This window comes from Phyllobates terribilis, unplaced genomic scaffold, assembly GCF_046119375.1.
Source record: "Phyllobates terribilis strain yellow unplaced genomic scaffold, ASM4611937v1 Scaffold_3__8_contigs__length_932513732, whole genome shotgun sequence".
NCBI lineage: Eukaryota > Metazoa > Chordata > Amphibia > Anura > Dendrobatidae > Phyllobates > Phyllobates terribilis.
The window spans coordinates 647,826,636-647,843,896 of NW_027362763.1; the positions used below are offsets into that span (position 1 = coordinate 647,826,636).

The window sequence follows — 17,261 nt, forward strand, 5'->3', positions numbered from 1 at the left end:
AACCTCTGTACCACACCAGATGATCAGTAGATCGTCGATGTGCGAATGATAGTATCTAATGTGTCTCCCGTGAGCATTGGATTGGACCAGCGACAGTGACTCGAATCGCCCCATGAAGAGGTTGGCGAAACTTAAAGTTAAACAAGTTGAAGATGAAATGATCTCTAAAAGACCTAAAGTTAAAGATAACACATTTCCTTTGTAAAATATATATATTGTCATGTTTTACATTTTAAAAATGACAAAATGAAAAATGGGCTGATGCAAAAGTTTGGGCACCCTTGGGGATTTGTGTACTCAGATAACTTTGACCAAGGTTCAGACCTTAATTAGCCTGTTGGGGTTATGGCTTGTTCACTATCATCGTTAGGAAAGGCCGGTGATGCAAATTTCCAGCTTTATAAAAAGCCAGCCTCCTTTAACCTTGTGCCAAAACCAGCACTCTGAAAATGGTGGAGGCCCAGAAAGCAGGAGAAGCTATACGAAGATAGCAAAGCGATTTCAAGTTGCCCTTTCTTCAGCTCAAAATATAAATAAGAAATGGCAGTTAACAGGAAGAGTGGAGGGCAAGAGAACAAAGATTTATCAGACTCTGGAGTTGTGGTACATTTTTCTTCTGTTCAGAGACACCTGTACGAATATGGCCTTCATGGAAGAGTCATCAGAAGAAAACCTCTCCTTTTGCATACTTCTGATGATGAATTTTATGGTGAGAAAGAAGAACATCTAAACAAGTCTGAGGTATTTTGGAAACAAGTCCTGTGGACCGATGAGGTTAAAAGAGAACTCTTTGGCCGCAATGATCAACGGTACGTGTGGAGAAAAAAGGGCAGAGAATTTCAGGAAAATAACATCTCGCCGACCATTAAGCATGGGGGAGGATCAATCATGCTTTGGGATTGTGTTGCAGCCAATGGTACAGGGGACATTTCACGGGCAGAGGGAAGAATGGATTCAATGAAATTTGAACAAATTCTTGATGCAGACATAAGACCATCTGTAAAGAAGCTGAGGTTGTAAAGAGGATGGCTTCTACAAATGGATAATAATCCTAAACACACGTCACAATCCACAATAGACGACCTCAAAAGGAGCAAGCTGAAGGTTTTAAAATGGCCCTCATAGTCCCCTGATCTGGACATCATTGAAAATCTGTGGCTACATCTCAAAATAGCAAAGCGTGCAAGATGACCTAGGAATCTAACAGAACTGGAGGAATTCTCCAAGGAAGAATGGATGAAAATCCCTCAAACAAGAATTGAAAGACTGTTGAAAGACTGTTGGCTAGCTACAAAAAGCGTTTACAAGATGTGATACTTTCAAAAGGGGGCGCTACTAGGTACTAATCATGCAGGGTGTCCAAACTTTTGCATTGGCTTATTTTCCTTTTTACTATTTTTAAAATGTAATAGATAACAATATATCTTTTTTGCCTAAAATACAAAGGAAATGTGTCATCTTTAACTTTAGGCCTTTTAGAGATCATTTCATCTTCAAATTGCTTAACTGTTCACAATAGCAGTAATTTTGACAAGGGGTGCCCAAACTTTTGCATGACGCTGTACAGTAATTACATCCCCCGGTCCCAGGTCACTATCTTCCCCTGTACAGTAATTACCTCCCCCAATCCCAGGTCACTATCTACACTATCTTCCCCTCCTGTACAATAATTACCTCCCCAAGTCCCAGGTCACTATCTACACTATCTTCCCCTCCTGTACAGTAATTACCTCCCCCAGTCCCAGGTCACCATCTACACTATCTTCCCCTCCTGTACAGTAATTACCTCCCCCAGTCCCAGGTCACCATCTACACTATCTTCCCCTCCTGTACAGTAATTACCTCCCCCAGTCCCAGGTCACCATCTACGCCATCTTCTCCTCCTGTACAGTAATTACCTCCCCAAGTCCCAGGTCACCATCTACAGTTATATGAAAAAGTTTGGGCACCCCTATTAATCTTAAGCTTAAGGTTTTATAAAAATTGGTGTTTTTGCAACATCTATTTCAGTTTGATATATGTAATAACTGTTGGACACAGTAATGTTTCTGCCTTGAAATGAGGTTTATTGTACTAACAGAAAATGTGCAATCTGCATTCAAACAAAATTTGACAGGTGCATAAGTATGGGCACCTCACCAGAAAAGTGACATTAATATTTAGTAGATCCTCCTTTTGCGATAATAACAGCCTCTAGTCGCTTCCTGTAGCTTTTAATGATTTCCTGGATCCTGGATGAATGTATTTTTGACCATTCCTCTTTACAAAACAATTCTAGTTCAGTTAAGTTTGATGGTCGCCGAGCATGGACAGCACTCTTCAAATGATCCCACAGATGTTCAATGATATTCAGGTCTGGGGACTGGGATGGCCATTCCAGAACATTGTAATTGTTCCTCTGCATGAATGCCTGAGTAGATTTGGAGCGGTGTTTTGGATCATTGTCTTGCTGAAAGATCCATCCCCTGCGTAACTTCAACTTTATCACTGATTCTTGAACATTATTGTCAAGAATCTGCTGATACTGAGTGGAATCCATGCGTCCCTCAACTTTAACAAGATTCCCGTTACCGGCATTGGCCACACAGCCCCAAAGCATGATGGAACCTCCACCAAATTTTACTGTGGCTAGCAAGTGTTTTTCTTGGAATGCTGTGTTTTTTTGCCGCCATGCATAACGCCTTTTTGTATGACCAAACAACTCAATCTTGGTTTCATCAGTCCACAGGACCTTCTTCCAAAAAGAAATTGGCTTCTCCAAAGGTGCTTTTGCATACCTCAGCCGACTCTGTTTGTGGCATGCTTGCAGAAACGGCTTCTTTCGCAACACTCTCCCATACAGCTTCTCCTTGTGCAAAGTGCGTTGTATAGTTGACCGATGCACAGTGACACCATCTGCAGCAAGTTGATGCTGCAGCTCTTTGGAGGTAGTCTGAGGATTGTCCTTGACTGATCTCACCATTCTTCTTCTCTGCCTTTCTGATGTTTTTCTTGGCCTGCCACTTCTGGCCTTAACAAGAACTGTCCCTGTGTTCTTCCATTTCCTTACTATGTTCCTCACAGTGGAAACTGACAGGTTAAATCTCTGAGACAGCTTTTTGTATCCTTCCCCTGAACAACTATGTTGAATAATCTTTGTTTTCAGATCATTTGACAGATGTTTTGAGGAGCCCATGATGCCACTCTTCAGAGGAGATTCAAACAGGAGAACAACTTGCAAGTGGCCACTTTAAGTAGCTTTTCTCATGATTGCATACACCTGGCTACGAAGTTCAAAGCTCAATGAGGTTACAAACCAAAAAAAGTGCTTTAGTAAGTCAGTAAAAAGTAGGTAGGAGTATTTAAAACAAGAAAATGATAAGGGTGCCCATACTTATGCACATGTCAAATTTTGTTTGAATGCAGATTGCACATTTTCTGTTAGTACAATAAACCTCATTTCAAGGCAGAAACATAACTGTGTCCAACAGTTATTACATATATTAAACTGAAATAGCTGTTGCAAAAACACCAATTTTTATAAAACATTAAGCTTAAGATTAATAGGGGTGCCCAAACTTTTAAATATAACTGTACACTATCTTCCCCTCCTGTACAGTAATTACCTCCCCCAGTCCCAGGTCACTATCTACACTATCTTCCCCTCGTGTACAGATATTACCTCCCCCAGTCCCAGGTCACTATCTACACTATCTTCCCCTCGTGTACAGTAATTACCTCCCCCAGTCCCAGGTCACTATCTACACTATCTTCTCCTCCTGTACAGTAATTACCTTCCCCAGTTCCAGGTCACTATCTTCCCCTCCTGTACAGTAATTACCTCCCCCAGTCCCAGGTCACGATCTACACTATCTTCTCCTCCTGTACAGTAATTACCTTCCCCAGTTCCAGGTCACTATCTTCCCCTCCTGTACAGTAATTACCTCCCCCAGTCCCAGGTCACGATCTACACTATCTTCTCCTCCTGTACAGTAATTACCTCCCCCAGTCCAGGTCACGATCTACACTATCTTCTCCTCCTGTACAGTAATTACCTCCCCCAGTCCCAGGTCACCATCTACACTATCTTCCCCTCCTGGACAGTAATTACCTCCCCGAGTCCCAGGTCACCATCTACACCATCTTCTCCCCCTGTACAGTAATTACCTCCCCCAGTCCCAGGTCACTATCTACACTATCTTCTCCTCCTGTACAGTAATTACCTTCCCCAGTTCCAGGTCACTATCTTCCCCTCCTGTACAGTAATTACCTCCCCCAGTCCCAGGTCACGATCTACACTATCTTCTCCTCCTGTACAGTAATTACCTCCCCCAGTCCAGGTCACGATCTACACTATCTTCTCCTCCTGTACAGTAATTACCTCCCCCAGTCCCAGGTCACTATCTACACTATCTTCTCCTCCTGTACAGTAATTACCTCCCCCAGTCCCAGGTCACTATCTACACTATCTTCTCCTCCTGTACAGTAATTACCTCCCCCAGTCCCAGGTCACCATCTACACTATCTTCCCCTCCTGGACAGTAATTACCTCCCCGAGTCCCAGGTCACCATCTACACCATCTTCTCCCCCTGTACAGTAATTACCTCCCCCAGTCCCAGGTCACCATCTACACCATCTTCTCCCCCTGTACAGTAATTACCTCCCCCAGTCCCAGGTCACCATCTACACTATCTTCTTCTCCTGTACAGTAATTACCTCCCCCAGTCCCAGGTCACCATCTACACTATCTTCTTCTCCTGTACAGTAATTACCTCCCCCAGTCCCAGGTCACCATCTACACTATCTTCTTCTCCTGTACAGTAATTACCTCCCCCAGTCCCAGGTCACCATCTACACTATCTTCCCCTCCTGTGCAGTAATTACCTCCTCCAGTCCCAGGTCACCATCTACACTATCTTCTCCTGTACAGTAATTACCTCCTCCAGTCCCAGGTCACTATCTACACTACCTCCTCCAGTCCCAGGTCACTATCTACACTACCTCCTCCAGTCCCAGGTCACTATCTACACTACCTCCTCCAGTCCCAGGTCACTATCTACACTATCTTCTCCTGAACAGTAATTACCTCTCCCAGTCCCAGGTCACTATCTACACTGTGAGGAGAAAGTATGGGGGGGGAATGTGAATGGGCACAGAATAGAGACTGAGTAGTGTGGGTTGTGGAGGGGGGGGCAGTGTAAGGTCATAGCCAGGAGTGGACAGGATACCAAGGAGGGGGGAGTGTGGTGAGGGGGCACAGTATAGAGAATGGGCCCTATAGGGGGGACACAGTGTGAGGACAGTGTGGAGAGGGGGTCCAGAATGGTAAGGAGAGGGCAGCGCGGAGGGCATGTACCATAGAGGGACAGCGTGGGGGTCGTATTTTGTGCAGGGAATATAGTGAATATATTTTTATTTACGTTCGGACCATTAAATGTTGAAGTTTGTGATTCTATGGGACTGCAGACCTGTGAATTCTCACAGTGTGCTCTGCACGCTGTCAGGGTTCTTTGGTGTCAGCGATTTGCATACATGCGGTCACATGATGACTAGACATGGCCTCACCTAATGAAAATGAATTGAGAGAGGCCGGACACGTCTAGTCGGAATGTGGCCAGGAGGATACAAATCACATACTTGTGTAAGGGAAAATCCTAAAAGTGCGCAGTGCACGCGCTGTGAGAATTCAGAAGCCTGAAGACACATAGGGTGTGACAGAGAGTGACTGCAGACTTTCATGTCAAACCTGGACGAGCCCTTTAATTATAAAATGAAGCCCTGCAGCCGATCCTCACAGCGTGTAATATCCTCACTGTCAGGATCCAGCAGTCGTCCCACGGTCGCTTCTCTTCTGCTTCTCTCAGTCACTGGATATTACAGTATCTAAGGGGTAACGTTTCTCATTGTGGAGAGCGACATGTTAAGCAGGTCACGGTGAGGAGACTTTTAAAGCCGCAATGCTTCTCTGGGAAATATGCAAATTGCCTCTTCAGAGAAAAAGAGGACTTGTACTCTATAGCGCCACCTATTGGAAGCAGCAATCCTACAAGTCACAATCAACCCTTTAACGAGTCGTGCAATATGACTTAGGATAAAAGCCAAATCAGAATCTCTATCTGCAGACCCTGTGTTTCGGGGTTCTGCCCCTCGTCAGTGCAAAGTATGAGATCTGGTTGAGAGAATTGGGGAGTGCAGCTCGTCAGCACGTGACTAAGCATGCAAATCACGTGTGCAGGGTGGGGGCGCCAAACTGAATTCTTACCCCGGGTGCCAGAAAGCCTAGATACACCTGTGATCCCGCCGTCTGTCACTCCGCTCCGTGCACCCACCCTGCCCACGTCGCACCGGCTCAGGAGCAGCACACTCCTTCCATGTGGCGACTGGATCTCCGTGCTGTCGCTACATCCAGTCCCTTCCACACACACCACGCGCCCACATCTCCACCGCAGTCTGCAGCTCACACCGCTGATCGAGGATTGCACACACTGGACGGCAGTGTCAGTGATGGAGGACGGACCACTAATAGGGATCGCACAGGAAAGTAACGAGCAAATACAAGTTACTGCGAGCTGAGCTCCCCGAATCACAAGTCACACCGACACCGCACTGACACCAGACTGACAATGCACCGCACCAACAATGCATAGCACCGACACCGCAATGACAATGCACATCGTCAAGGCACCGCATCGACAATGCACTGACAATGCACCACATCGACACCGCATTGACAATGCACTAACACTGCACCACGCCGACACCGCACTGACAATGCACCGCACCAACAATGCATAGCACCGACACCGCAATGACAATGCAGAGAATGCACCGCACCGACACCGCACTGACAATGCACCACACAGACACAGCACGACAATGCACCGACAATGTACCACATCAACACCGCACTGACAATGCAACACATCGACAAGGCACCGCACTGACAAAGCACTAACACTGCACCACACCGACACCGGACTGACAACGCACTGACAAGGCACCGCACTGACAATGCACCACACAGACACCGCACTGACAATGTACCACACCGACAAGGCACCGCACTGACAATGTACCGATAATGCACCACATCGACACCGCATTGACAATGCACTAACACTGCACCACGCCAACACCGCACTGACAATGCACCGCACCGACAATGCATAGCACCGACACCGCACTGACAATGCAGACAATGCACCACATCGACACTGCATTGACAATGCACTAACACTGCACCACGCCGACACTGCATAGCACCGACACCGCACTGACAATGCACCGACAAAGCACCACATCGACACTGCATTGACAATGCACTAACACTGCACCACGCCGACACCGCACCGACAATGCACCGCACCGACACCACACTGACAATGCACCACACTGACAAGGCACCGCATGACAGTGCACCGACAATGCACTAACACTGCACCGACAATGCAACACATCGACAATGCACCACACCGACAAGGCACCGCACCGACACCGAACTGAAAATGCACTGACAAGGCACCGCACTGACAATGCACCGCATCGACACCGCACTGACAAGTCACCGCATCGACACCGCACTGACAATGGACCGCACCAACAAGGCACCGCACCGACAAGGCACCGCACCGACAAGGCACCGCACCGACACCGCACTGACAATGCACCGCGCCGACACCGCACTGACAAGGCACCGCACTGACAAGGCACCGCACCGACAAGGCACCGCACTGACAATGAACCACACTGACAAGGCACCGCATGACAGTGCACCGACAATGCACCACATCGACACCGCACTGACAAAGCACTAACAGTGCACCGACAACGCAACACATCGACAAGGCACCGCACTGACAAAGCACTAACACTGCACCACACCGACAAGGCACCGCACCGACACCGAACTGACAATGCACTGACACCGCACTGACAATGCACTGCATCGACACCGCACTGACAAGGCACCGCACCGACAATGCACCGCACCGACACCGCACTGACAAGTCGCCGCACCGACACAGCACTGACAATGCACCACACCGACAATGAACCACAACGACACTGCATTGACAATGCACTAACACTGCACCACGCCGACAATGCACCGCACCGACACCACACTGACAATGCACCGACACCGCACCGACAATGCACCACACTGACAAGGCACCGCATGACAGTGCACCGACAATGCACTAACACTGCACCGACAATGCAACACATCGACAATGCAACACACCGACAAGGCACCGCACCGACACCGAACTGAAAATGCACTGACAAGGCACCGACACCGCACTGACAAGTCACCGCATCGACACCGCACTGACAATGGACCGCACTGACAAGGCACCGCACCGACAAGGCACCGCACCGACAAGGCACCGCACCGACAAGGCACCGCACCGACACCGCACTGACAATGAACCACACTGACAAGGCACCGCATGACAGTGCACCGACAATGCACCACATCGACACCGCACTGACAAAGCACTAACAGTGCACCGACAACGCAACACATCGACAAGGCACCGCACTGACAAAGCACTAACACTGCACCACACCGAACTGACAATGCACTGACACCGCACTGACAATGCACTGCATCGACACCGCACTGACAAGTCGCCGCACCGACACAGCACTGACAATGCACCACACCGACAATGAACCACAACGACAAGGCACCACACCGACAATGCACTGACAAGGCAGCGCACCGACACCGCACTGACAATGCACCGCATCGACACCGCACTGACAAGGCACCGTACCGACAAGGCACCGCACCGACACCACACTGACAATGCACCACATTGACAATGCACTAACACTGCACTAACACTGCACCGCACTGACAATTCATCGCATCGGCACCGCACTGACAATGCACCGCATCGACACCGCACTGACAAGGCACCATACCGACACCGCACTGACAAGGCACCGCATCGACAAGGCACTGACAATGCACCGCATCGACAAGGCACTGACAATGCACCGCATCGACACCGCACTGACAATGCACTAACACTGCACCACGCCGACACCGCATTGACAATGCACTAACACTGCACCACGCCGACACCAGACTTACAATGCACTGACACCGCACTGCATCGACACCGCACTGACAAGGCACCGCATCGACACCGCATTGACAATGCACTAACACTGCACCACGCCGACACCGCACTGACAATGCACCGCACCGACAATGCACCACATCGACACCGCATTGACAATGCACTAACACTGCACCACGCCAACACCGCATTGACAATGCACCGCACCGACAATGCACCGCACCGACACCGTGCAGACAATGCACCACACTGACAAGGCACCGACAATGCACCACATCGACAAGGCACCGCACCGACAATGCACAAACACTGCACCACACCGACAAGGCACCGCACCGACACCGAACTGACAAGGCACCGCACTGACAATGCACCGCACCGACAATGCACCGCACCGACAATGCACCGCACCGACAATGCACCACACCGACAATGCACCACACCGACACCACACTGACAATGAACCACATCGACAAGGCACCACACCGACAAGGCACCGCACCGACAAGGCACCGCACCGACACCGCACTGACAATGAACCACATCGACAAGACACCACATCGACACCGCACTGACAAGGCACCGCATCGACACCGCACTGACAAGGCACCATACCGATAATGCACCATACCGACACCGCACCGACAATGCACCGCATCGACAAGGCACCGCACCGACAAGGCACCACATCAACACCGCACTGACAATGCACTAACACTGCACCACGCCGACACCAGACTTACAATGCACTGACACCGCACTGCATCGACACCGCACTGACAAGGCACCGCACTGACAAGGCACCACATCGACACCGCATTGACAATGCACTAACACTGCACCACGCCGACACCGCACTGACAATGCACCGCACCGACAATGCACCACACCGACAATGCACCACACCGACAATGCACCACACCGACACCACACTGACAATGAACCACATCGACAAGGCACCACACCGACAAGGCACCGCACCGACAAGGCACCGCACCGACACCGCACTGACAATGAACCACATCGACAAGACACCACATCGACACCGCACTGACAAGGCACCGCATCGACACCGCACTGACAAGGCACCATACCGATAATGCACCATACCGACACCGCACCGACAATGCACCGCATCGACAAGGCACCGCACCGACAAGGCACCACATCAACACCGCACTGACAATGCACTAACACTGCACCACGCCGACACCAGACTTACAATGCACTGACACCGCACTGCATCGACACCGCACTGACAAGGCACCGCACTGACAAGGCACCACATCGACACCGCATTGACAATGCACTAACACTGCACCACGCCGACACCGCACTGACAATGCACCGCACCGACAATGCACCACATCAACACCGCACCACGCCGACACCGCATTGACAATGCACTAACACTGCACCACGCCGACACAAGACTTACAATGCACTGACACCGCACTGCATCGACACCGCACTGACAATGCACCACATCGACACCGCACTGACAATGCACCACATCGACACCGCACCGACAAGGCACCGCACTGATAATGCACCATACCGACACCGCACTGACAATGCACCGCATCGACAAGGCACCGCACTGACAATGCACCATACCGACACCGCACTGACAATGCACCGCATCGACAAGGCACCGCACCGACAAGGCACCGCACCGACAATGCACCGCACCGACAATGCACCATATCAACACTGCACTGACAATGCACCACGCCGACACGGGACTGACAATGCACTGACACCGCACTGACAAGGCACCGCATCGACAAGGCACCGCATCGACAAGGCACCGCATCGACAAGGCACCACATCAACACCGCACTGACAATGCACTAACACTGCACCACGCCGACACCGCATTGACAATGCACTAACACTGCACCACGCCGACACAAGACTTACAATGCACTGACACCGCACTGCATCGACACCGCACCGACAATGCACTGACACCGCACTGACAATGCACCAACACTATATCACGCGCTTTAAACAGTCGCTTTCACTTTATTGCAATAGGAAACGCTGCAGATTGTAAGGAGCGAAAGAGAGAAGCGGCGAGCTGTGTATGGTGTCTGCTCTGCCATGTGGAGGTGTGTGTGTATATATATATATATATATATATATATATATATATATATATATATATATATATATATATATATATATATACACACACAGATATGCACACACACACTCAAGACCTCCTGTATGAGAGCTGGGTACAGGTGACACCTATGGATGGAGACCAGATACAAGTCTGGTGACAACCCCTGAGGCTGCGGCCTCCACACCACTGACAGATCTGCTGCTCCGTAGACTGGTGGAGACCCCTCTACTGAACGCCCATGGCGGCCCCCCCCCCCGCACTCTTACCTACAGTAAGCCGCTTCGCCTCCTCGCTGACCTCACTAATGCAGCAGCCTCCATCCATAATCCGAGGAGGAGGAAAATCTGGCTTGTATAGAGCGAGGAGAGAAGCCCCCCGAGGGGACGCTCCGGGGTACAGAGGCACAGCCGGGGGCACACGCAGAAATTACACAGGGGTCCGGCAGTAGGGTAGCAGGGGTCACCACAGCCCCTGGCCTCCACATCTGACCCCTGACCCCCACACTGGCCCTTATTGTGTCAGGATTATTCAGTCCGGATGCGTTCACGCTGCTCCGGTCCCCACTTCTACCTCTAACCCTAAAAGATTGTAAAATGATAAATCACAGGTCCCAGCGGATATTACAGATGTGTCCTGCGCCCAATCACTGCAGCCTTTATTCATCAAGTTTTACTCTGTCATCTTAGTTTCCGCCTATGCAGAGCAGACGAAGAAAACTATTGTGGATTGTTGCATGAAGCATAAGCAGCGCTGGGCAGAGACGGCCTGAAGAACGCCAGGAAAAGAGGCCGCAGCCTGCAACAATGAATCAGCAACGAGGGTGATCACAGGATATACCTGTCACGCTGTCTCTGTATACTGGAGGTAGGGGGCCTAAGCTGACCCTAAACTGGGGCCCTGACTAATCCCTCAACCTGGAGGTACTGTTAAAGGTACAGAGGTCCAGGCCGCCAGCGTGACCCCTACCTCCTGAGGATCCCTGCACCTAAGTAATCTAGTCCTGAGAAGGACCCCGATCACAACAAAAGAGGACAAGTAATAATATGCCCACACACAGTACTTAGACGAACGAGACAGTACAAGGGAAAAACCAAAACCACCTTGCATACAAAAACTACACAACTACAACAGAGGGAACTCCAACGGGAAAGGAGATAAATGATAAAGCGAGGAAAGGGAAAAACCACTCCAAATACACTTATCTCAGAAACTCCAAGTACCACAATACGCTCTGTAAGTCTGTGTGAAAAGCTTTCACCGACACTTCCCAAACAGACCAGCAGGCATATGAAGGAGACTCACTACAGCAGCATTGATTGCAGCTGGGCGAGGCTGGACCTCAGCTAGCCCAGAGAGAGAGAGAATTAACTCCCTCACTGCCGAAAACACAAAGCACCAAAAAGTCAGCTGCGAGAAGTCAGGCTGTGTAATCGTGACGATCTTCGTGGCGACACACCCGTGACAATACCGTATACAGCATGTAGAAGGGGGCACAGATACCGGGTGCACGTAAGAGGGGGGAGCACAGATACCGGGTGCACGTAAGAGGGGGGAGCACAGATACCGGGTGCACGTAAAAGGGGGAGACACAGATACAGGGTGCACGTATGAGGGGGGGCACAGATACCGGGTGCACGTATGAGTGGGGGGCACAGATACCGGGCGCACGTATGAGGGGGGGGGCACAGATACACGGTGCACGCATAAGAGGGGGGCACAGACACTGGGTGCACGTATGATGGGGGGGCACAGACACTGGGTGCACGTATGATGGGGCGGCACAGATACCGGGTGCACGTATGATGGGGGGCACAGATACCAGGTGCACGTATGATGGGGGGCACAGATACCAGGTGCACGTATGGGGGGGGACACAGATACCGGGCGCACGTATGAGGGGGGTACACAGATACCGGGTGCATGTATGAGGGGGGGACACAGATACCGGGTGCATGTATGAGGGGGGGACACAGATACCGGGCGCACGTATGAGGGGGAGGCACAGATACCGAGTGCACAGGTGAGGGGGGGGCACAAATAATATGTGCACGTATGAGGGGGGGGCACAGATATCAGGTGCACGTATAAGAGGAGGACACAGATACAAAATGCACGTATGATGGGGGACACAGATACCGGGTGCATGTATGAGTGGAGGACACAGATACCAGGTAAATGTATAGGAGGACACAGATACCGGGTGCACGTATGAGAGGAGGACACAGCTACCAGGTGCACGTATAAGAGGGGGGCACAGCTACCAGGGGCACATATAAGAGGGGGGCACAGATACCAGGTGCACATATAAGTGGGGGGCACAGATACCAGGTGCACATATAAGGGGGGCACAGATACCAGGTGCACGTATAAGGGGGGGGGCACAGATATCAGGTGCACGTATAAGAGGGGGACACAGATACCGGGTGCACGTATAAGGGGGGCACAGATACCGGGTGCACGTATAAGGGGGGCACAGATACCGGGTGCACGTAAAAAGAGGGGGGCACAGATATCAGATGAAAGTATAAGGGGGGCACAGATACATGGTTCACAGATAAGGGGGGCACAGATGCTGGGTGCACGTATAAGAGGGGGACACAGATGTTGTCACAGGCAGGATAGGGATCTCTCACCGGTTGATGCTGGATTCTGGCTGTGATTATATGACACCATCATCATGTGATCAGGGAGAGATCAGAAGGCGGAGTCTATATTAACACTATGTATGCCTGTAACGTATACATCCCAGTACAGGAGCACAGTGCATTATACATCCCAGTACAGGAGCACAGTACATTATACATCCCAGTACAGGAGCACAGTGCATTATACATCCCAGTACAGGAGCACAGTACATTATACATCCCAGTACAGGAGCACAGTACATTATACATCCCAGTACAGGGGCACAGTGCATTATACATCCCAGTACAGGAGCACAGTACATTATACTTCCCAGTACAGGAGCACAGTACATTATACATCCCAGTAGAGGGGCACAGTACATTATACATCCCAGTACAGGAGCACAGTACATTATACATCCCAGTACAGGGGCACAGTGCATTATACATCCCAGTACAGGGGCACAGTACATTATACATCCCAGTACAGGGGCACAGTGCATTATACATCCCAGTACAGGGGCACAGTACATTATACATCCCAGTACAGGGGCACAGTGCATTATACATCCCAGTACAGGGGCACAGTACATTATACATCCCAGTAGAGGGGCACAGTACATTATACATCCCAGTACAGGAGCACAGTACATTATACATCCCAGTACAGGAGCACAGTACATTATACATCCCAGTACAGGAGCACAGTACATTATACATCCCAGTACAGGGGCACAGTACATTATACATCCCAGTACAGGAGCACAGTACATTATACATCCCAGTACAGGGGCACAATACATTATACATCCCAGTACAGGAGCACAGTTCATTATACATCCCAGTACAGGGGCACAGTACATTATACATCCCAGTACAGGAGCACAGTACATTATACATCCCAGTACAGGGGCACAGTACATTATACATCCCAGTACATTATACATCCCAGTACAGGAGCACAGTACATTATACATCCCAGTACAGGAGCACAGTACATTATACATCCCAGTACAGGAGCACAGTACATTATACATCCCAGTACAGGAGCACAGTACATTATACATCCCAGTACAGGAGCACAGTACATTATACATCCCAGTACAGGAGCACAGTACATTATACATCCCAGTACAGGAGCACAGTACATTATACATCCCAGTACAGGAGCACAGTGCATTATACATCCCAGTACAGGGGCACAGTACATTATACATCCCAGTACAGGAGCACAGTACATTATACATCCCAGTACAGGAGCACAGTACATTATACATCCCAGTACAGGGGCACAGTACATTATACATCCCAGTACAGGAGCACAGTACATTATACATCCCAGTACAGGGGCACAATACATTATACATCCCAGTACAGGAGCACAGTTCATTATACATCCCAGTACAGGGGCACAGTACATTATACATCCCAGTACAGGAGCACAGTACATTATACATCCCAGTACAGGGGCACAGTACATTATACATCCCAGTACATTATACATCCCAGTACAGGAGCACAGTACATTATACATCCCAGTACAGGAGCACAGTACATTATACATCCCAGTACAGGAGCACAGTACATTATACATCCCAGTACAGGAGCACAGTACATTATACATCCCAGTACAGGAGCACAGTACATTATACATCCCAGTACAGGAGCACAGTACATTATACATCCCAGTACAGGAGCACAGTACATTATACATCCCAGAACAGGAGCACAGTACATTATACATCCCAGTACAGGAGCACAGTACATTATACATCCCAGTACAGGGCACAGTACATTATACATCCCAGTACAGGAGCACAGTGCATTATACATCCCAGTACAGGAGCACAGTACATTATACATCCCAGTACAGGAGCACAGTACATTATACATCCCAGTACAGGAGCACAGTACATTATACATCCCAGTACAGGAGCACAGTACATTATACATCCCAGTACAGGAGCACAGTACATTATACATCCCAGTACAGGAGCACAGTACATTATACATCCCAGAACAGGAGCACAGTACATTATACATCCCAGTACAGGAGCACAGTACATTATACATCCCAGTACAGGGGCACAGTACATTATACATCCCAGTACAGGGGCACAGTGCATTATACATCCCAGTACAGGAGCACAGTACATTATACATCCCAGTACAGGAGCACAGTACATTATACATCCCCAGTACAGGGGCACAGTACATTATACATCCCAGTACAGGAGCACAGTACATTATTACATCCCAGTACAGGAGCACAGTACATTATACATCCCAGTACAGGGGCACAGTACATTATACACCCCAGTACAGGAGCACAGTACATTATACATCCCAGTACAGGAGCCACAGTGCATTATACATCCCAGTACAGGAGCACAGTACATTATACATCCCAGTACAGGAGCACAGTACATTATACATCCCAGTACAGGAGCACAGTACATTATACATCCCAGTACAGGAGCACAGTGCATTATACATCCCAGTACAGGAGCACAGTACATTATACATCCCAGTACAGGAGCACAGTGCATTATACATCCCAGTACAGGGGCACAGTACATTATACATCCCAGTACAGGAGCACAGTACATTATACATCCCAGTACAGGAGCACAGTACATTATACATCCCAGTACAGGGCACAGTACATTATACACCCCAGTACAGGAGCACAGTGCATTATACATCCCAGTACAGGAGCACAGTGCATATACATCCCAGTACAGGAGCACAGTACATTATACATCCCAGTACAGGAGCACAGTACATTATACATCCCAGTACAGGAGCACAGTGCATTATACATCCCAGTACAGGAGCACAGTACATTATACATCCCAGTACAGGAGCACAGTACATTATACATCCCAGTACAGGAGCACAGTACATTATACATCCCAGTACAGGAAGCACAGGCATTATACATCCCAGTACAGGAGCACAGTGCATTATACATCCCAGTACAGGAGCACAGTACATTATACATCCCAGTACAGGAGCACAGTACATTATACATCCCAGTACAGGAGCACAGTACATTATACATCCCAGTACAGGAGCACAGTACATTATACATCCCAGTACAGGAGCACAGTGCATTATACATCCCAGTACAGGAGCACAGTGCATTATACATCCCAGTACAGGAGCACAGTACATTATACATCCCAGTACAGGAGCACAGTACATTATACATCCCAGTACAGGAGCACAGTACATTATACATCCCAGTACAGGAGCACAGTACATTATACATCCCAGTACAGGAGCACAGTACATTATACATCCCAGTACAGGAGCACAGTACATTATACATCCCAGTACAGGAGCACAGTACATTATACATCCCCAGTACAGGAGCACAGTACATTATTACATCCCAGTACAGGAGCACAGTACATTATACATCCCAGTAC

At 49.4% G+C, this 17,261-nt stretch overlaps 1 protein-coding gene across 9 annotated transcripts in view; it reads right to left on the reverse strand.

The window, feature by feature from the left end:
* Positions 1-13,918, reverse strand: part of LOC141257273 (phosphofurin acidic cluster sorting protein 2-like) — a 552,835-nt gene extending 538,917 nt beyond the window's left edge. For 6 of the 9 annotated variants that reach the window (XM_073671642.1, XM_073671643.1, XM_073671648.1 and 3 more), the window contains exon 1: positions 13,837-13,918. The gene's annotated coding sequence lies outside the window, so the exon portion shown is untranslated. The remainder of the gene's footprint in view (positions 1-13,836) is intronic. The other 3 variants (XM_073671645.1, XM_073671646.1, XM_073671644.1) reach the window with 2 other exon arrangements.
* Positions 13,919-17,261: the final 3,343 nt, after the last annotated feature.